We start from the raw sequence: 20,940 nt of genomic DNA, 5'->3' as shown, positions 1-20,940 counted from the left end.
CGCTGTCCTCGAGACAGTCTGGTCCCTTCACCTGATGAAGGCTGCTTGTGTTGTGGCCGAAACGTCGTGATTTTTGTTGTTTTATTTTTTACCTACGTGCCTTTACCGAATAGAACCAAAGAGTATGGATCATTGCAGTCACGAAAGCTTCAAATCTAGAATCGATTCCCTTTTTATTGCGGTGGTGGCGATGGTGGTGGCGGTGGTGGTGGTGGCGGTGGTGGTGGCGGTGGTGGCGGTCGTGGTGGCGGTGGTGATAGCGGTGGTGGTAGCGGTGTTGGCGGTGGTGGTGGTGGCGGTGGTGGTTGGGCCCAGGGACGCATGGCCTAGTGGGCTGCGTCTTGTCCTCTCGACAACAAACCTGCCCCAAATGCAATGCGCTCTAGCAACAGTCCATTATGTTACTTTGAATGCAAATGAGTTGATTTCGTAATACTGCTTTTTGACTATTGAAGTGTGTGTCTGTTATACTTAATAGCTACTATTATAGGAAACAACCGTATTCATATTCAAAAACTGGGGCTTTAAAGAAGCGTCAAACATTTGAAGTTGACAAATGAGCAGTGTTTACATTCACAAGAGCAGCGGTGTTCGTGGACAATGAGTAATAAATCAAACATTAAGAAAGTTAAACATTTAAATGTTACGTTGGTGAAATTTAAAGTCAAGTATGTGAATGCACAACAGCACCATGGGAGACAGAGCAACGGAGCAGTGCCTATTGTTATGATTTTTGTCCAAGGCGAAGTCATACAGTGAGGGAAAAAAGTATTTGATCCCCTGCTGATTTTGTACGTTTGCCCACTGACAAAGAAATGATCAGTCTAGAATTTTAATGGTAGGTTTATTTGAACAGTGAGAGACAAAATAACAACAAAATTCCAGAAAAACGCATGTCAAAAATGTTATAAATTGATTTGCATTTTAATGCGGGAAATAAGTATTTGACCCCCTCTCAATCAGAAAGATTTCTGGCTCCCAGGTGTCTTTTATACAGGTAACGAGCTGAGATTAGGAGCACACTCTTAAAGGGAGTGCTCCTAATCTCAGCTTGTTACCTGTATAAAAGACACCAGTCCACAGAAGCAATCAATCAGATTACAAACTCTCCACCATGGCCAAGGATGCCAGGGACAAGATTGTAGACCTACACAAGGCTGGAATGGGCTACAAGACCATTGCCAAGCAGCTTGGTGAGAAGGTGACAACAGTTGGTGCGATTATTCGCAAATGGAAGAAACACAAAAGAACTGTCAATCTCCCTCGGCCTGGGGCTCCATGCAAGATCTCACCTCGTGGAGTTGCAATGATCATGAGAATGGTGAGGAATCAGCCCAGCACTACACGGGAGGATCTTGTCAATGATCTCAAGGCAGCTGGGACTATAGTCACCAAGAAAACAATTGGTAACACACTACGCCGTGAAGGACTGGAATCCTGCAGCGCCCGCAAGGTCCCCCTGCTCAAGAAAGCACATATACATGCCCGTCTGAAGTTTGCCAATGAACATCTGAAAGATTCAGAGGACAACTGGGTGAAAGTGTTGTGGTCAAATGAGACCAAAATGGAACTCTTTGGCATCAACTCAACTCGCCGTGTTTGGAGGAGGAGGAATGCTGCCTATGACCCCAAGAACACCATCCCCACCGTCAAACATGGAGGTGGAAACATTATGCTTTGGGGGTGTTTTTCTGCTAAGGGGACAGGACAACTTCACCGCATCAAAGGGACGATGGACGGGGCCATGTACCGTCAAATCTTGGGTGAGAACCTCCTTCCCTCAGCCAGGGCATTGAAAATGGGTCGTGGATGGGTATTCCAGCATGACAATGACCCAAAACACACGGCCAAGGCAACAAAGGAGTGGCTCAAGAAGAAGCACATTAAGGTCCTGGAGTGGCCTTAATCCCATAGAAAATCTGTGGAGGGAGCTGAAGGTTCGAGTTGCCAAACGTCAGCCTCAAAACCTTAATGACTTGGAGAAGATCTGCAAAGAAGAGTGGGACAAAATCCCTCCTGTGATGTGTGCAAACCTGGTGGCCAACTACAAGAAACGTCTGACCTCTGATTGCCAACAAGGGTTTTGCCACCAAGTACTAAGTCATGTTTTGCAGAGGGGTCAAATGCTTATTTCCCTCATAAAAATGCAAATCAATTGATACAATTTTTGACATGCGTTTTTCTGGATTTTGTTGTTGTTATTCTGTCTCTCACTGTTCAAATGAACCTACCATTAAAATTCTAGACTGATCATTTCTTTGTCAGTGGGAAAACGAACAAAATCAGCAGGGGATAAAATACTTTTTCCCTCAATGTACCTCCCCACAGCAATAACAATGATGATGGATCATGGCTGAGAACAGCGATGGAGTGGCAGCCAAGGAACGGAACGCGCCCGACGTTGTCCACCGAGGAGATGGAGCCATGAAATCTGCTCCAGGAGGTGCCTGGTGGGTGGTTTACATCGCTGGATCTTGAGAGAGGGTGGCAGATTGGGGGAGGCCTTCATCCAGCAGTGGATTGACCATGGCTGATGGTGGTGGTGACTCGGGGATACTTCATCCAGCAGTGGATTGACCATGGCTGATGATGACCATCATGATGATGATGGTGGTGATGGTGACTTGGGAAGACTTCATCCAGCAGTGGATTGACCATGACTGATGATGACCATCATGATGATGATGGTGGTGGTGACTTGGAGAGGTCTTCATCCAACAGTGGATTGACCATGGCTGATGAATAATAATAATGCCTTTTATTCATCGAGAGAAACCTGACTCAACCTCAAGACTCCATTTTTCAGGAGGGTCTTGCATCGAGATCCTCGGCCAATTCCAACAACGAGTGGCATTTCATCAGAACCGCTTTTCGTGTGCTACGTCTCATGTCGTTCCCCGCACCTCCGATTCGCGCGGTTTGGCTACGTACGGCGCGAAAGAAGCCCAACACACAAGGGAGCAAACTGCATCACCCGTGAGCAAACACACGAAACAAAAACGAACGCAAATTCCGCACAGATAGACTCATCCACCTTCGTCGAGGCCTCGTCCTCCCTTTGCCACCTCGCGGCCTGGCGAGTATCGGTGGCGATTCGCGTTCGTGCACGCGTGCGGGCCACCAACCAGCAACCAAAGGTTCGACACCGTGAGGATCCCGTGTTCGCTCGCCCAATAGCAAACGCCTGCAGGAGCACGCTCATGAATCTGCACCACGTTTGCTGCCTTTCTTGCATTGCAAGGGCATTGCGGAGGGGAGGCGGGCTCAGGATCCGAGAGCAGAGAGGCTTACAGCTCGGTCGTGTGAAGACGTGAGCGCGGCGAGTGAGAGTGTTGGGATTGGAATGGAGAGGTGGGGGTGGAGGGAGGGAGCTCCCTGGAGTCTGGGGAGAACGGGAAGGCGGTGGGGAAGGAGATGGGGGGGGGGGAGTGCATGAAGCCCCCCCCCGCAAAGAGGCTCGGTTTGGGAAAACTCAGGGAATGCGAAGTCACATGGGTTTTGGTGACGCACGCGCTCCGTGTTTACTTCCCAGCAAACACAACTCTGAAGGTCCGCTACCACGAGTCACGATAAAATCCGCGGGGCGAAGCTGTTTGACAAGCCAGGCGCCTTTTTCAGTTTTTGTTTAAGATTTTTTTAATAACCGGACCGTGCCTACGACCTTACTTAGCAGCGATCATTGGCGTGGCCGCCGAGTTTGCCATCAATCTGTACCGAGCACGTGCTGCACGAGTCTTACACAGAGCGAGCTTCTCCTCCTGTGCGCGTGGAGAATCGTTGGGGTCGGATCGCAACACGTGACTTGCCCCGGGTGCAGTAGGGGGACCATGGTCATCCGTGGGGCCTCGATGAGTTTCCTCTTCTTGATCTTATTTTGTATATTTTTCGTCTTTTTCTTCTTTATCTTTTTTTTCTTATTTCTTCTTCGTCGGCTTCGTCTTCTTTATCTACTTCTTATTTATATTCTTCTTATTCCTCTTTATCTTATTCTTCTTTATATTATTCGTCTTATTCTTCATCTTCTTCATCCTCTTCTTCGTCTTTATCTTCGTTTTCTTCTTCTTTTTCTTCTTTATCTAATTCTTCTTCTTTATCGTCTTCGTATTTATCTTCTTCTTCTTCCGCACGGCTGATGTCAATGCAGCACGACGACTCACGCTTTCACATTCAGGTGGTCCGGCCAGATAACGGCGTCAGGTTGCAGCGGAGTCGCTACATCGTCGCTGCGATGTCCTCCTCCGCATCTGTGGGTTCGGCCACTGCGTCGTTTGCACGTCGCCACGGCCTGTTCTGGACGGCCACAGTCGCACACTCACAGAGTTTTCTATTTGATTTATTTTCCATGCGTGCATCGAGTGCCCGCATCTACCGCCACGGTTTGTGCAGTGGATGCGATTCAGGATGGACCGTGAGCTTCGTGGAAACTCAAACCCAGGGCTCTTCTGCGTTGGGTCTTTCACGACGCATCTTGTTGACACCGCATTACACGACCACTTTATGGTTTTTTTTTTTTACCAGCTAAGGCCCACTGAGCCTTGTAGCTCTTTTTCAGAAGCGAACTGGCCACAAATGATTGCTCAGCGAAGTGGCTTATCACGTGGACATTTATAGCAGGAGACAAATTATCTGATTGTAGAGGGAAAGTTACAAATGTAATGAGACGTGGTGTGGGGGGTTATGTTATTAACCAGAGCGGCAGCTGCCGCTCGGCATGGTAACATCGCCGCCGCCGCCGCCGCGGCTGCTGCTGGCTCACGAACGAATGCTTCTAAAAACGACAACACTTTATTTAAAATTTTACACAGGTAAGGCCCCCCCCCCCACTGAGCTCTATACAGCTCTCTCCCCCCCCCACCCCCCCAGAAACGACCTGCCTGTCACAGATGATAGCTCAGCGAAGTGGCTTGTCATCATCGTCGTCATCGTCAGCACGTGGAAATTCAGAGCAGCCTCCCAATACTCGACACTGCGCGCTGCTCGTGCCGGTGCCCGCTTGCCGTGCCCGCATTCACGGCCACCACGGCCCCACGGGAGGTAGAGGGGGAGTGGTGAGGGCAGATTGCCCGCATGGATACGAGCTCGCTGGATAAGGGATCGCCACTGCCACGCTCGATGGCCCCTCGAACGTCACTCTTACGCACGAGCGCGACTTGTTGACATTGACCGTGGGGGTACCTGCCCAGCCATACTGCGAGCCGCACTCAATGGGTGGAGGGGGTGGTGGGGGGGGGGTGGGCGGGGGGGCTCGGAGTGGGGGGCCCAAGTTGGCGTCACGTTCGGTGCGAGAGAAGTTTGGCATACATGCACACGTACGTCAAAGTAGGCCACACATACCCCGTAGAGGGGCTCTCGAAATCTCCCCCCAAGTGGCGGAGCCCTTTCCGCCAGCAGTGGTGAGAGCGAGGCATTGCAGGGCTGCGCCTTTTGGCCGTGACATTTGAAGACGAGTGCACACCGCAACCTCTCCGCCCCTCTGGTTGTCTGCGCTGCTGATGCCCCGGCACAAGTTCAAATCCAGGTTCAAGACTTGGCCCTCCTCCTCTTGCCCGTGCCTGTCTCCACGTAGCTCGTGCCACCCCGGTCACTCTGGAGTCCAGCCACCTCCTCACCCACTCACGTGGCGCACGAAGGACTCACCGTGAGCCAAACGTCACCAGCACTTGAGGTTTCTGTAAAGTGTGATTATAATCACACTCGGGAAACTTTCGGGATCCATAATAGAGCTTTTGTGTTAGATCGCCTAAATATAAAAATGTGCCGTTAAACCCGCCACCACCCGACACAGCCAACTAGTAAGGGTCGTCACGTGAACAGAACGTGGCAATTCGTCACTAGTATGTGATCTAACCCAACACCTGTATTATGGATGATATTGGTCGTGAAAGCCTTCTACTGAACGTGTTAAACTGCCTGTCACGATGTCTACCAGCAGATCGGTCAACCCCCCCCCCCACCTCCTGCACAGAAAATGAGCATTGGGGAATTGGAGTTCAACTCCGCTTGGCAGCCCTGCGCCGGTGGTGGAACTTCCACATTCCTATGGCGGGAGTCTCTCCAGAGGACAGCCGCTGTTGAGTTCCCCACGAAGCGGTCCTCGTTATCAGTTCAACACGCGGGAGGAGACTTTCGCGACCAATATCATCCATAGTAGAGGTTTGTTTTCGTGGGTTGGATCACGGGTTTTAACGACACATTCATATATTGACGCGCTCTAACCCCAAAAATAAACCCGTTATTATCGTCCCCATTGTGTCTACGAAGCCCTCCTCCCGGCAGGGAAGATTGGCTGAGTCAACCCCGCGGCCAGGATTTGAGCTCGCATCCTTCCGATTGCGAGCCGCCCGCTCTGCCGCTCAGCCTCCTCGGCACATTGTGTAGCCCTGGAGTAATGAACGGCACTCCGGACCTTCTTTGTAACATTACTCTCTCCCTCCTTCCTGTGCGCCCGGCCACAACAGCGACAGACTGCCAGCGGCCGCCGCACCGAAACCCGCGGACCGCGGCCTAAAGCGACGGCCGGGACCCGGGGATGGAAAATTCCACTCGAGGAGTTTGCGAGCAGCCAGCCGGGACCAATGAATGGCCGTCGCGCATTCACGACGTGGCCTCGTTCTGAACGCGAGCGGCTTTTATCTTCGGGTGTCTCCGTTGTCCGTCTGCAAGGGTGCGCTCAATCGTTCGGTGCGCTTTGACCCAACCCGGAGCGCAGGACCCCCCCCCCCCCCATTTGGAGTGCTCATGACCCCGGGGCGTTCGGCCTCATTTAGGGCAGAAGCAACGGCCCAGGATGGGTTTGTAACGTGTTCCTACGGAGGGCGAAGCCAGGGGAGTTAATTGCACAATTGGGATAATTGCGCGATTGCTCCATTAATGCGTGGGTGGATCCGCCGTTGTTGTTGTTGTTATTACGACTGCGCTTGTTTAGCCAGGAAAGGTTTCGCTGAGTCTCACGACCGCTTTGTTGTCAGGATCCTCCTGACAAGTGTTCCTCTATTTATTTTTGTTTTGCAGTCAGGTTTCAACGATTGATACAAAATTATATATTTTTGTTTATTTCCACCAGCGTTGTAATATTTCATTTGTGTTGTTGTTGTTTTTGTAAACTTGGGACCACGATGCAGGCACGCAATGGCCAGGGCGGCCGCCGGATTCGAACCGCAAACCTCGGCAGCAAACGGTGGGCGCGCTGCCGCAAGGCCACGTGACCACCCCAACGGAAAGCCCCAAAATAATCACCCCCCCTCCCTCACCCCCTCTCCCATCACCCCCCCCCCCCCCCCCCCGTGAATGTGCGTAAAAGCTGCAACGCCCAACGCTTAAATGATTACAGAGGGGGGGGGGAGAAACGTCGTTTGGAACGTTGTCCATTCCCCCTCCAACTAATGGAGTCTGCTTGTATGTACATCTTTATAAATACATTGAGTCGGGGGGGGGGTTGTGGAGATGATCCTCCAACAGGGGGGGCTCAGGCCCCTCCAGCCTCCCACCACCCCCCAAAACCCGGGACTGACACACAGACACCAACATGCGTCTGTGACTAGGAAGGTAAAAGTACCGGACATAGATCTCTAGCTAACTCCATGCATTTAAATCGATCTCGATGTAACCATAATGACTCTCTTTGCAACTGTACGACTCGCTATGTGACTCTATGAGTCTCTATGTGACTCTGAGTCTCTATGCAACTCTATGAGTCTCTATGTGACTCTATGAGTCTCTATGAAACTCTACGCCTCGCTATGTGACTCTATGAGTCTCTATGTAACTCTATGAGTCTCTATGTAACTCTATGAGTCTCTATGTGACTCTATGAGTCTCTATGTGACTCTATGAGTCTCTATGTGACTCTATGAGTCTGTATGTAACTCTATGAGTCTGTATGTAACTCCACGACTCGCTATGTGACTCTATGAGTCTCTATGTGACTCTATGAGTCTCTATATAACTCTATGAGTCTCTATGTAACTCTATGAGTCTCTATGTGACTCTATGAGTCTCTATAAAACTCTATGAGTCTCTATGTAACACTATGAGTCTCTATGTAAATCTATGAGTCTCTATGTGACTCTATGAGTCTCTATGTAACTCTATGAGTCTCTATGTGACTCTATGAGTCTCTATGTGACTCTATGAGTCTCTATGAAACTCCACGACTCGCTATGTGACTCTATGAGTCTCTATGTAACTCCGCGACTCGCTATGTGACTCTATGAGTCTCTATGTGACTCTATGAGTCTCTATGTGACTCTGAGTCTCTATGTGACGCCATGAGTCTCTATGTGACTCTATGAGTCTCTATGTGACTCTATGAGTCTCTATGTGACTCTATGAGTCTCTATGTAACTCTATGAGTCTCTATGTAACTCCACGACTCGCTATGTGACTCTATGAGTCTCTATGTGACTCTATGAGTCTCTATATAACTCTATGAGTCTCTATGTAACTCTATGAGTCTATATGTGACTCTATGAGTCTCTATATAACTCTATGAGTCTCTATGTAACTCTATGAGTCTCTATGTGACTCTATGAGTCTCTATGAAACTCTATGAGTCTCTATGTGACTCTATGAGTCTCTATGTGACTCTATGAGTCTCTATGTAACTCTATGAGTCTCTATGTCACTCTATGAGTCTCTATGTAACTCTATGAGTCTCTATGTAACTCCACGACTCGCTATGTGACTCTATGAGTCTCTATGTAACTCTATGAGTCTCTATGTAACTCTATGAGTCTCTATGTAACTCTATGAGTCTGTATGTAACTCTATGAGTCTGTATGTAACTCCACGACTCGCTATGTGACTCTATGAGTCTCTATGTAACTCTATGAGTCTCTATGTAACTCTATGAGTCTCTATGTAACTCTATGAGTTTCTATGAAACTCCACGACTCGCTATGTGACTCTATGAGTCTCTATGTAACTCTATGAGTCTCTATGTAACTCTACGACTCGCTATATGACTCTATGAGTCTCTATGTGACTCTATGAGTCTCTATGTAACTCTATGAGTCTCTATGTGACTCTATGAGTCTCTATGTAACTATATGAGTCTCTATGTGACTCTATGAGTCTCTATGTAACTCTATGAGTCTGTATGTAACTCTATGAGTCTCTATGTAACTCTATGAGTCTCTATGTGACTCTATGAGTCTCTATGTAACTCTATGAGTCTCTATGTGACTCTATGAGTCTCTATGTGACTCTATGCGTCTCTATGTAACTCCACGACTCGCTATGTGACTCTATGAGTCTCTATGTAACTCTATGAGTCTCTATGTGACTCTATGAGTCTCTATGTAACTCTATGAGTCTCTATGTGACTCTATGAGTCTCTATGTAACTCTATGAGTCTCTATGAAACTCCACGACTCGCTATGTGACTCTATGAGTCTCTATGTGACTCTATGAGTCTCTATGAAACTCTATGAGTCTCTATGTAATTCTATGAGTCTCTATGTAACTCTATGAGTCTCTATGAAACTCTATGAGTCTCTATGTAACGCTACGACTCGCCATGTGACTCCATGAGTCTCAGGGGGTGTCGATGCAACTGCCATGTCCCTGTTACGGCCGCCGCTGCCGACGAATCGTGGGGCCTGCTGTGTAACTCCGCGTGGCACAGCTCAATGTGGCCTGAGCAGCTGGAATTAAATCCTCCTGAGTCTGAATTCAAACCCAACGCACGGGGGAGGAGGCGACACGGTGGGGAGCGTGGTGGTGCTGGTGCGGGTGGGGTGGAGGGAGGGGGGGGATATCCACAACCAGAGAAAGAGGGGACGACTACAACAACCAAAAAATTCGTAAACAAACATTGAAATAAATGGCAGGAAATTGCAGGGGGAAGCTTTTGGCCGTGGCGTGGCCACCAGGGGAATGTTTGTAAATGTTTGTAAATGTTAGGGCGCCCTAAATAACGCGCGGTTGAGCACGTGGTCGAGACGGATTGCGTGCGGAATATGGGTCGCCTACGAGTCGAGGGCATCTCGGGTCTGGAGGCACCGAGGGGGTGGCCACGGCGGGGACACGGCCACTCTCGGCGTCCTGCTGCTGCTGCTGCTCTGCTGCTCCTGCTGCTACCGCTGCTGCTGCTCTGCTGCTGCTGCTCTGCTGCTGCTTTTTGCGAGTCCGCGGCGCTCCCGCGTGCACCAGCCAGGGTTGGGGAAAACAAAATCGCGAACAAGCATGTCAAGACGCCTCCATTACTACCACAACAACAACAACGACAACTTCATCTATTTAAAGTATTGTTGTGGTCTCGTCAGCCACGCGACTTACCGAAAGTGCAGCATTTCAGCAGCATTGGGTTTCAACACAGAGCTTCAGACAATGAACTTCCAGACGTGTACAGACGTGTACACAAGTGTACAGACGTGTACAGATGTGTACAGACGTGTACAGATGTGTAGAGAAGTGTACAGATGTGTACAGACGTGTACACAAGTGGATAGACGTGTACAGATGTGTACAGACGTGTACACAAGTGGACAGACGTGTACAGACGTGTACAGATGTGTATAGAAGTGTACAGATGTGTATAGACGTGTACAGATGTGTATAGATGTGTACAGACGTGTACAGAAGTGTACAGACGTGTATAGACGTGTACAGACGTGTATAGAAGTCTACAGACGTGTACAGACGTGTACAGATGTGTATAGATGTGTACAGAAGTGTACAGACGTGTACAGAAGTGTACAGATGTGTATAGAAGTGTACAGACGTGTATAGAAGTCTACAGACGTGTACAGACGTGTACAGATGTGTATAGATGTGTACAGAAGTGTACAGACGTGTACAGATGTGTATAGATGTGTATAGAAGTGTACAGATGTGGACAGGCAAGCACCCTGTCCGTGACAAATGCCCCCAGAGTTTGACACAAAACACAACACAAAATAATAATAACTTGCGCCGTTTTTGTAACGAACTTTTCGTTTTTAAAACAGAGTCCCTGTCCGAGCTCTCCGATGCGCTTTCGCTATCGTACCGCGTGTTGTCCGGCACCGTGGCCGACGTTTTAACTCAACGTGCTCGGAGCTTCCGCAGGAACTGAAATTCCAGCTCCCGCCACGTGGAGCGAAACGTCGAACCTCGTGTCGAAAGCAAAACACGCGGTACGATCACGACATCACAGCCAACAGCTTCTCAACACAGCCGCGAGAACCTCTAGATTTTTTTGGAAGGTAAATCGTGCAAACACAAGTTAAGCCCGGGCACGTAAGTCCAACTACTTTGTTTAATAAAATCCATGTATTTATGAACATTATTTAACAAAAATAACGATTAAGAACCAGAGGGGTGCACGGCTGCAGTTACGTTTAAGAACCACTGCATGAGAGAGTAGTAATTATATATGTACGTTGAACTTCTTTAGCACCGTACGTAGCTAATCGTGCTAATCCGAGGTTCGGGGGAATCGACGTCAGTTCCGCATTCATTTCTTGGTACAAGACTCTGTGGTGTTTATATAAACGATTGGAAATAGCCATCTCCGATTGTTTAGCCGCCACTGCCCTAACCGTCAGCGCAACAATTTACAATGTCACTCTTATAAGGTAATGTTAATGACGGAGATGCTGCGTTTAAATAAAGCATGTTGCTCACTGATGGACAGCGTGTTAGTTATTCCTGCGGCTAAGGCGTGAGTCATCCCACCCTCTCCAAGCGGTCTCCCTCCCTCCTCTCGAGGAGCTCCCTCTCGTGGAGTCGCTTCCGCTAACAGTGGCACGAGACGAGCACTTGCAGCGCCGCGCCTGAAACAACTTTTCCGCACCCCCACTCGGATGATCTAATCGCGCAAAGTGGAGAGGGTGGGGGGGTGACGAGCATTTGAGGCTCGGCGCCGACAAGGAAGGCGGAGGTCGTTGATGGAACAGCGCCCCACCGGGAGAGAGAAACAACATCGGGTGACCCCCCGCACGGGGTCAAACTGCTGCGAGATGCACAGGAGCCGCGGAAGCCGTGGCCTCCGAAGGGCGGAGGAGGGGGGGAGAGAAGGAGGCTACCGCTGGGGAGCTGAGAAGGAAACCTCGGGCCGGATGGGCTGATCAACGATCTCGCTCAGGAAAGGCCCACGCCCTTGTGCAGCGAGAGAGAGAAAAGCATCGTGAACAGCAGCGCTCCTCCTGAGAGGCCAGGCCCCCAGACGAATGACAACGGGGCCTCGGCGCTGCTGACTGCAGCCGCCTGCGAACACCTCGCTCGTGCGATATTAACGCGCCTCCTGTAGTAGCAGGGGGAGCCGGGATGGAATTGGGAATGCGTTCGAGTAGGGATCAGTCCATCCACGGGGAGGGAGCGCGGTCATTAGCGGATAAGACGATGGAACAAAACAAAGCACATGAGAAGCACCGAGAGAGATTAATGCTCTGAGGTTTACACTGAGATGCATGCTCTGGGTTTACACTGAGATGCATGCTCTGGGTTTACACTGAGATGCATGATCTGGGTTTACACTAAGATGCATGATCTGGGGTTTACACTGAGATGCATGATCTGGGGTTTACACTGAGATGCATACTCTGGGTTTACACTGAGATGCATGATCTGGGTTCACACTGAGATGCATGATCTGGGTTTACACTGAGATGCATGATCTGGGTTTACACTGAGATGCATGATCTGGGGTTTACACTGAGATGCATGATCTGGGGTTTACACTGAGATGCATACTCTGGGTTTACACTGAGATGCATACTCTGGGTTTACACTGAGATGCATGATCTGGGTTTACACTGAGATGCATGCTCTGGGTTCACACTGAGATGCATGACCTGGGGTTCACACTGAGATACATGCTCTGGGTTCACACTGAGATGCATGACCTGGGGTTCACACTGAGATACATGCTCTGGGTTTACACTGAGATGCATGACCTGGGGTTCACACTGAGATACATGCTCTGGGTTCACACTGAGATGCATGCTCTGGGTTCACACTGAGATGCATGACCTGGGTTTACACTGAGATGCATGCTCTGGGTTCACACTGAGATGCATGACCTGGGGTTCACACTGAGATACATGCTCTGGGTTCACACTGAGATGCATGATTTGTGTTCACACTGAGATACATGCTCTGGGTTTACACTGAGATGCATGATCTGGGTTCACACTGAGATGCATGATCTGGGTTTACACTGAGATGCATGATCTGGGGTTTACACTGAGATGCATGATCTGGGGTTTACACAGAGATACATGATCTGGGTTTACACTGAGATGCATGATCTGGGTTTACACTGAGATACATACTCTGGGTTTACACTGAGATGCATGATCTGAGTTCACACTGAGATGTACGATTGGGCCGCAGAACACATGCAGGTTCATGAACACACGCATCATTTCGAACCGTGAATAAATGTAAGCGGGGCTTGGGCAGGACGAGAAGGGATGACGGTCGGTGGTGAAGAATAATAATGGAGTGGCAGCCGTGGAATGGAACGCGTCTGAGAAGACGTCCTCCGTGGAGATGGAGCCATGGATTGAGCTCGCGTGCCGGGTGGACTGTTCTATGGCAGGATCATGAGAGATTGCAATGGCTTTGGGGAGGCCTTCATCCAGCAGTGGATTGATCGTGGCTGATGACGCTGCTACACGATGGGAACGCCCTGAGAACACGACGTGGTATTAGCAACAAAGGAGTGGTGGTGCAGTGGTTAGCAACACTGTGTTACGACCCCGGTCACCAAACCTAGGTGCCTGGGTCAATAAACACAGTGGCCCAAAAGCCCCAAAACGCCAAGCGGCCAGCGATAAGCAGCGCTGTCCAAGAGTGTAACACGTGTATTATTGGTAGGAAACGTAGTGGACTGCAAGCCCAAGGAGGCAGGAGATTAATTGTGTATGTCTGTGGATGTCTGTCCACGTGGGAGGGGTGGGGCTGGGTGGAGAGGGGAGGGTAGGGAGGGGCTGGGTGGGGAGGGGCTGGATGGGGAGGGGCTGGTCACCCCGTGGTGCCCTTATAAAACTCAACGTTTAACCTAACGCCGGCTTGTGCCCGCCCTCACAGTCGGGCATATTTGAGGAATACACCACGCCGCCGTTGACCCTGGCCATTGACCGAGCAACCCAACGTTCCTACCAGCTCCCTCCGCAGGAATGTGTTAAATTGGGCAAGGTTTCTCATTATAAAAGAGCAAAACGAGACGATGGGAGGAAGTCGCCCCAAAGTGTAAGAGTGCGAGGGAAGAAGCAGAAAGAGACAGATTCGGAAGCGGGTCTGGGGCTCATGTTCACCAAGCAGCATTGACCAACGTGGTGAAGTATGGTCAAACAAAACCCAAGATGGATTTACAGAGGGCTGCGCGTTATTCCTTATTTTCTATCCAAAATAAAAACAGGAAGGTGTCTGTGTGTGTGTCTGTCATGTGCGCAACATCCGTGCGGAGAGCCTTTTGGCGTCCTCTGGTCTAACACCGTTTGAGACGAGGCTCAAAAGAAAGCTGTCTCTGGTGTGGACCAATTAGTTTCAAAGACAATGCACATATTATTAGAGTATGTTTTTGATTTGCATTCTGACTATAAGCATTGTGGTTAATGCAGACATGATTCCTTGTAAAAGGTTTCAGTTTGGTGTTTTAACAACTTAACACCTATTCTTGGTTCTTTCGGTAAAGTCACGTAGAAGGGAAACAATAAAATAATGTTTCCTTTCTACGTGCCTTTACCTGCAGTCACGAAAGCTTTAAATCAAAACTTAACACAGCTGTTTTGTTGCCAGAAAAAGGGGGAAAAACCTATGCTCGTAGTGTAGCGGTCAGCGCGCTGCACTACGAACCCGGCCACCCGAGTTTGATTCCCACTCACGGCCACCAACACCGGTGACGGCTATCCGAATCGGTGGAGATTAAAACTTAAATTTAGATTTAAAGCTCTCGTGACTGCAGTAATTCATATTCTTAGCTCTTTCGGTAAAGTCACGTTAAAGAGCTAAGAATATGGATTACAATTTAATTGAAAACTGCATAAACCTCTTTGTAAATGCATTCATGACCAGATCGCTCATTCATGCGATAGCCACACCATGCTCCCTGTTGACTGCCTGGTAATATTCCACGTGCTACAACGCTGCTGCTATTGATGTTCTCTTACAAAGCGCTCGGAATTTTCCACAACTTACTTTTTTTTGTTATTTGCAGCTCAGATTATGTTGGGGGGGGGGCGGTTTCGGTGTGGAAAAAATGGAAAGATAATTTTAGAGAGACCTCTTTCCTCGCCTCCACGGAACGACAAATCACCGCTCGCACGCCCACGGTGACCCGCGGCCAACCCCCCCTGCCTGTCCCTCGTCGTGAGCTCGCAAATTGGAAATCAAAATGTTTGGAGAATGATCAGGCAACAGATTTCTCAACGTTAAGCGCACATTTATATGTTATAACCTTAACCGTATCGAAGTGTTATTTTGTGCCTGCGTAACTTCTCACGCAAAAGCCGTGTGTTCCAAGTAGATTAGCACATGCCATTTTTCCATAAAAATAAAAATAAATAACTTCTTAGAATATAATTTATTATATGCAGCAGCGTACGAAGGAATTTCAATCTTTCTTTTATCATTATTATGATAAGGTTTTATTTTTTACTCACGAAAGCCTAACTTGGCCACATGACTGTTGTTGTAATCTTTAGAGATGTATGGAGCCTCAATAATATTTTCATCTACGTCAGTATAACTTTGGTAGATAATTGCAACTCGAATGAGGCAAGCTGCGATTACTTTTACAGATCCTTCGAGCCGAGCCAGCACGGAGTCCGTACAATTACGGCTGATTTTTCAAACCGTGCTACGCTGGCCTCACAAGACATCTGAATCTGGCTAGGGGCCAAGCAGGGCCAGGCGCGGGGTACACTGTGAGCACACCGCCGCGTCTACTTGCAAATCGTTTCGTTCGCTGCACGTGACATCAGTAGCTCGGCTTGGCTCGGCTTCTGCAGTGGAAAAAAACACCTGGCGCCTGCTAAAAACGCGCCAGAGCTGTCTTAGCAAGGCCCCAATATGGATTGGTTGTGTCGTGCAAAAGAAAAGTGAATAATATTAATCGTATGAGAAGTCTTGGTGGTGGTGGTGACATGGCCCAGCGCTAACGCGTTAGATGTTTGTTGTAAAGGTTATAGGTTGGAATCTGGAAGGCCACCCTGGTCATTACTAAAGATCCACGGACGTCACTCTGACTGAGTAGGCCATACAGTATATGCCGGCATCACTGACCAAATTTGCCAACACATTGAAAACGAATTCCCGCGCAATACCGGGTTGGGGTTACATAGAGCGGCATGACCCATACTGGGGAACTACTGCAGTGAGAAACAAAGCGCCTTTGTGCTCTAAGAATAGCGCGAATACCAAAAGTACTAAACGATGATTAACATCACCTTCTTCACCCTACGTGTGTGTTAGGGCCTGGCTACTTGGATCACAGCCGCCACTGTCACCTACACGCGCCTTTGACGGAATGTTTTTTTTGACGCCGTTTTATTTTGTATTTAAGCACCGTTGATTGTTCCGCTTGCAGCGAGGGTCGGCGTGGGTTTCATGCCAATGATTTGTTGTTTTTGTTAGTTTGCCCATTCCTACCCTGCAGTGTCCCGTGACCGCCACCACTGCCAACGCTCTGGGGACCGTGGCCGTACGTGTAACAGAGCCGCTCGGTTCAATCGGAACTTACCCAGCTGAAATAATATAAATAATATAAAGCTCTCTGTTTAACTCAACGAGTGTCCACGTAACTCTACGGATCTCTATGCAACTCCAAGCGTCTCTGTATAACTCTCTAGATCTCCATTAAACTCTAGGGGTCTCTGTGTATCTCCACGTGACTGCGCTGACACTCCTTGGGGCTGTGTCCAGTCCGCGTGACGCGGCCGCTAGCCTCACTGGGGGCCCTGAGCATCGTCTCGGGGCGCGCAGGTGGCGGTGGTAGCGGCGGTGGTGGCGGCGGTGGCGGTGGTAGCGGCGGTGGTGGCGGCGGTGGCGGTGATGGCGGTGGCGGTGGTGTCGGCGGTGGTGGTTGTGGTGGTGGCGGTGGTGTCGGCGGTGGTGTCGGCGGCGGCGGTGGTGGTGGTGTCGGCGGCGGTGGTTGTGGTGGTGGCGGTGGTGTCGGCAGTGGCGGCGGTGGTGGTGGCGGTGATGGTGGTGGTGGTGTCGGCGGTGGTTTGCGTGATCGTCCGGAGATGCGGGCGCACGACGTTATCTCTGCGGGGCGGTCGCTCGAGGCCCCTGGGCGGTTTCTCTTTGATTCCTCTCGAGAGGGGAACGAGCCCGGACGCATTGACGCAGCCGCTACGCTGGGGACTTCCCGCGGTCCGCCCGTGACCCGCACGTCCGCGCTACCACGAACAATGCTTGACCCCCCCCCCCTCTCCACTAGCCCCTCTCCCAACACTACCCCACACCCCCCCCCCCCCCCCTTTGCTGCTCGCCTTTATGTTTGAGAGGAAGACAACGGGAGGTCGTCTACGTGTGTTTTGACATCGCCGCAAGAGCAGCTATGCATTGTTAGATTGGTTCGTGCTCCCCAAGCTTCCTGGCAATTCCGCACGCAGCCATTTACTCGCCGGGGTTAGGGTAAAATAAACATATACAAGGTCACGTTTATAAATATATAACATAAGGTCAAGTTTATAAATACATTTTAAACATATACGTGTGTGTGTGCGTGTGTGTGTTTTTTTTCATATTTCATTCGTAGTTTAGTGGTAGGGATGCAGGCAAAGCCGATGAGTCAGATGCCTTCTATGACCTCCTGTCACAGGTGCTGGCTAAAGTGACCCTTCGGGATAAAGTTATCTTGTTGGGTGACTTCAATGCCCGAGTTGGTCATGATGCTGGCACCTGGTCTGGAGTGATTGGAGGGCATGGGCCAGATCAGCTCAATAACAACGGTAGGAGGCTGCTAGATTTTTGTGCAGCCCATGGGCTTGTAATTACCAACACGCTGTTCCGGAATCGGCGCATCCACACAACATCATGGATGCATGCCGGGTCCAAGCAAGAACATCTGCTGGACTACATAGTGACGGACCAGCGGATGCGAGCCCATGTCCTTGACACCAGGACCTACCGTGGAGCTGATCTGCCCTCTGACCATCGACTAGTCATCTATAAGATGCGCCTGCCATTCTTCCACTCTGGTGGTGGGTGTACACCCAGGACCCCATTCCAACCTAAAGTGGCCTTGTCTCAGTTATCTGATGAAAGTTGCAAGCGAGAATTTCATCATCGCTTGCGGCTGGGGTTGGCATCGTACCCTACTCCTCCTGATGTCGAGGGTAAATGGGCGAGGTTTAGGACTGTGACTCATGCAGCTGCAATGGCTGCTTTGGGTACGCGGCCCAGACCTCCCCAGAGACCCTGGCTGACAGAGGAGGTGTTCAGGATGGTTGAGAAAAAGCGACAGGCCCACTGTCATCGGCTACAGAATACCACATCAGAGAATGAGGAGGCTTACCGCAGCCTTCGCTCGGAGGTTCGGAGAGCCGTGAGGCGCTGCAAGGATGGGTGGTAGTCGCGGGTTGCTGAGGAGATGGAGTCTGCCTCAGTGGCCCGCGATCACAAATCTCTATTTAACTCCATCAAAAAAGTAACCTGCAGCACCACACCTATTACCATCATTAGGGGAAAAACGGTGGTCCAATCTCCGACCCCCAGGAACAGGTTTGCAGATTTGCTGAGCATTTCTGTGAGGTCCTGGGGGAGGGAAAATCCCTCAGCCAGGAAAACATCGTGGCACAAAGTGAGGATGACCCTACTGAGGCTGCGGTGCCTCAAATATTGGAAGAAGTCACCCCCTGTGAGTGGCTGGCTGAAGTGCCATCTGTTGAGGAAGTACTGAAGGCGATCCGGAGTCTGAGACCAGGAAAGGCAGCGGGCAGAGATGATCTCCCAAGCGAAATGCTGAGGGAGGGTGGCGTTTGTGCACAGACTACCCTACATGACATCATAACAACAGTCTGGACCACTGGACGGGTTCCGCAGGATTGGAAGGATGCCCTGGTGGTCCCCCTCTTTAAGAAGGGGGACCGCACAGACTGTAACAACTACAGGGGCATCTCACTCCTCAGTGTGCCGGGAAAGGTCCTGGCAAGGATTATTCAACATCGCCTTGCCAGGCATGTTGAGGAGAGGCTTGCGGAGCCCCAATGCGGTTTCAGGAAAGAGCGGTCCTGCACAGATGCCATATATTTTCTGTCCGTCTGCTACAGCAGAGGTGTAGGGAATTCCAGCAAGACCTACATCTCTGCTTTATTGACCTGGTCAAGGCCTATGATACCATCAGTAGGCCTGGGCTCTGGGTTGTTCTTCGTGCTTGTGGAGTACCTGACCCTCTGCTCACGATCATTAAGGACATTCATGATGGTGAGCGGGCCCGGGTAAAACTACGTGGCCGGGAGTCAGAGCCATTCCCTGTACACCTTGGGGTGCGACAGGGATGTCCTCTGGCTCCCACATTATTTAACGTCTATTTTGACCACGTAGTTCGTGAAGCCTTCAATAGCTCTACCGGGGGAATCTCCATATGGTACAGATATAATGGGAGGCTGATCGATGCCCGGGTGCGGTCAAGGGATGGCTCCCTATTGCTCAACCACGTTATGTATGCCGATGATTTGGTAATAGCTACTCATTCAGAAGAGGAGTTGGAGACGCTGCTGCTGAGACTGGAGCGTGCCACTAAGAGATGGGGCCTTACCATCAGCCCCACCAAAACTAAGCACCTGCCTGGGTATTTTGTTCCATCGGACACTCCACCCCCACAACTCCCAACAGGTGATGGGGCAGTTGTGGAGAGAGTGGAGAGTTTCCCATACCAGGGCAGTGTGCTTATGACCGGCTCCAGTTTAACAGCAGAGGTCTCACTCCGAATCAGTCGAGCGGCAATATCTTTTCATTGGTTGCGTAACGCTGTGTGGAAGCTACCTGGTCTGTCGCTCCGCACTAAGCTTCAGGTCTTCTCGGCCACGGTCATTCCCTCCCTTCTCTATGCTTGCGAAACGTGGACCCCCCTAACGCAACATCTTCGCCGGTTAGAAACATTTAGGCTAGCCTGCCTACGATCCATCGTGTGAGGAGCTCACAAATCCTTGAAAGATCTGGGCAGGGTCTCACCGGTGAGCTCCTCCGGCAGGCAAGGCTGCGTTATCTGGGTCATATAGCCCGCATGCCCAGCCACCGCATGCCGAAACAGCTTTTGTTCGGCCGGATCGAGGGGGCTAAACGGGCGCGGCACGGGCTAGAGAAAATATGGAGTGATGTGGTACAGGAGGACGTGGAGCTGAGTGGACTTGCCGATGACTGGTACCAGCGGTGTCAAGATCGGCCTTTGTGGAGGAGGCTCGTGAAGGACGCTACTGGGCAGTTGGAGGCAGTCGCCCTCCAACAACAACGGAGGGCGGAGGAGCGACGCTCACAAGAACGAGCGGAGCGCCGGGTGGCTAAAGCACAGCAGGTTGGCACAGTAGGGGGCACAGGTGGTGCATCAGCCAGTCATCTCAGTCAGTCGACCCGTGGCACTTGGGTCTGCCCCGTGACCTCCTGCCCGCGGGCGTTCGACACCTCACGTGGCCTCAAGGTGCACATGGCCTGGCACAAGCGTCGTGGTGACGTCACCGCCACTTAGTGGCGAATGGCGGTTGTTGTTGTTGCTGTTTTTTTCAGCAAATGCTGCCGAAACTCACAAGGTAAAGGATATTTCCTGCTCAAACGAGTAATGAGGCATTGATGCTCACATCTCCCGTTTACAGCCCTGGGCAAGTGGTGGAAAATCGGCATTCCCATGGCGGGGGCGATTCTGATTATAGGACGACCGTTGTTGAGTTTCTCACAAAGTGGTATTTATTGTATCGACCCCAGAGTCAACACCCCGACCAGGAGTTGAACTCGCGCCCTTCATATTGCTTGCCGCTCGCTGTGCCGATGATTTTATAAAGCGAGTACGTC

The sequence above is a fragment of the Petromyzon marinus genome, chromosome 43 (genome assembly GCF_048934315.1).
Source record: "Petromyzon marinus isolate PM22_M1 ecotype Great Lakes invasive population chromosome 43, UKy_Petmar_22M1.pri1.0, whole genome shotgun sequence".
Classification (NCBI taxonomy): Eukaryota; Metazoa; Chordata; class Hyperoartia; order Petromyzontiformes; family Petromyzontidae; genus Petromyzon; species Petromyzon marinus.
Note: the sequence above shows the minus strand (reverse complement) of the source record.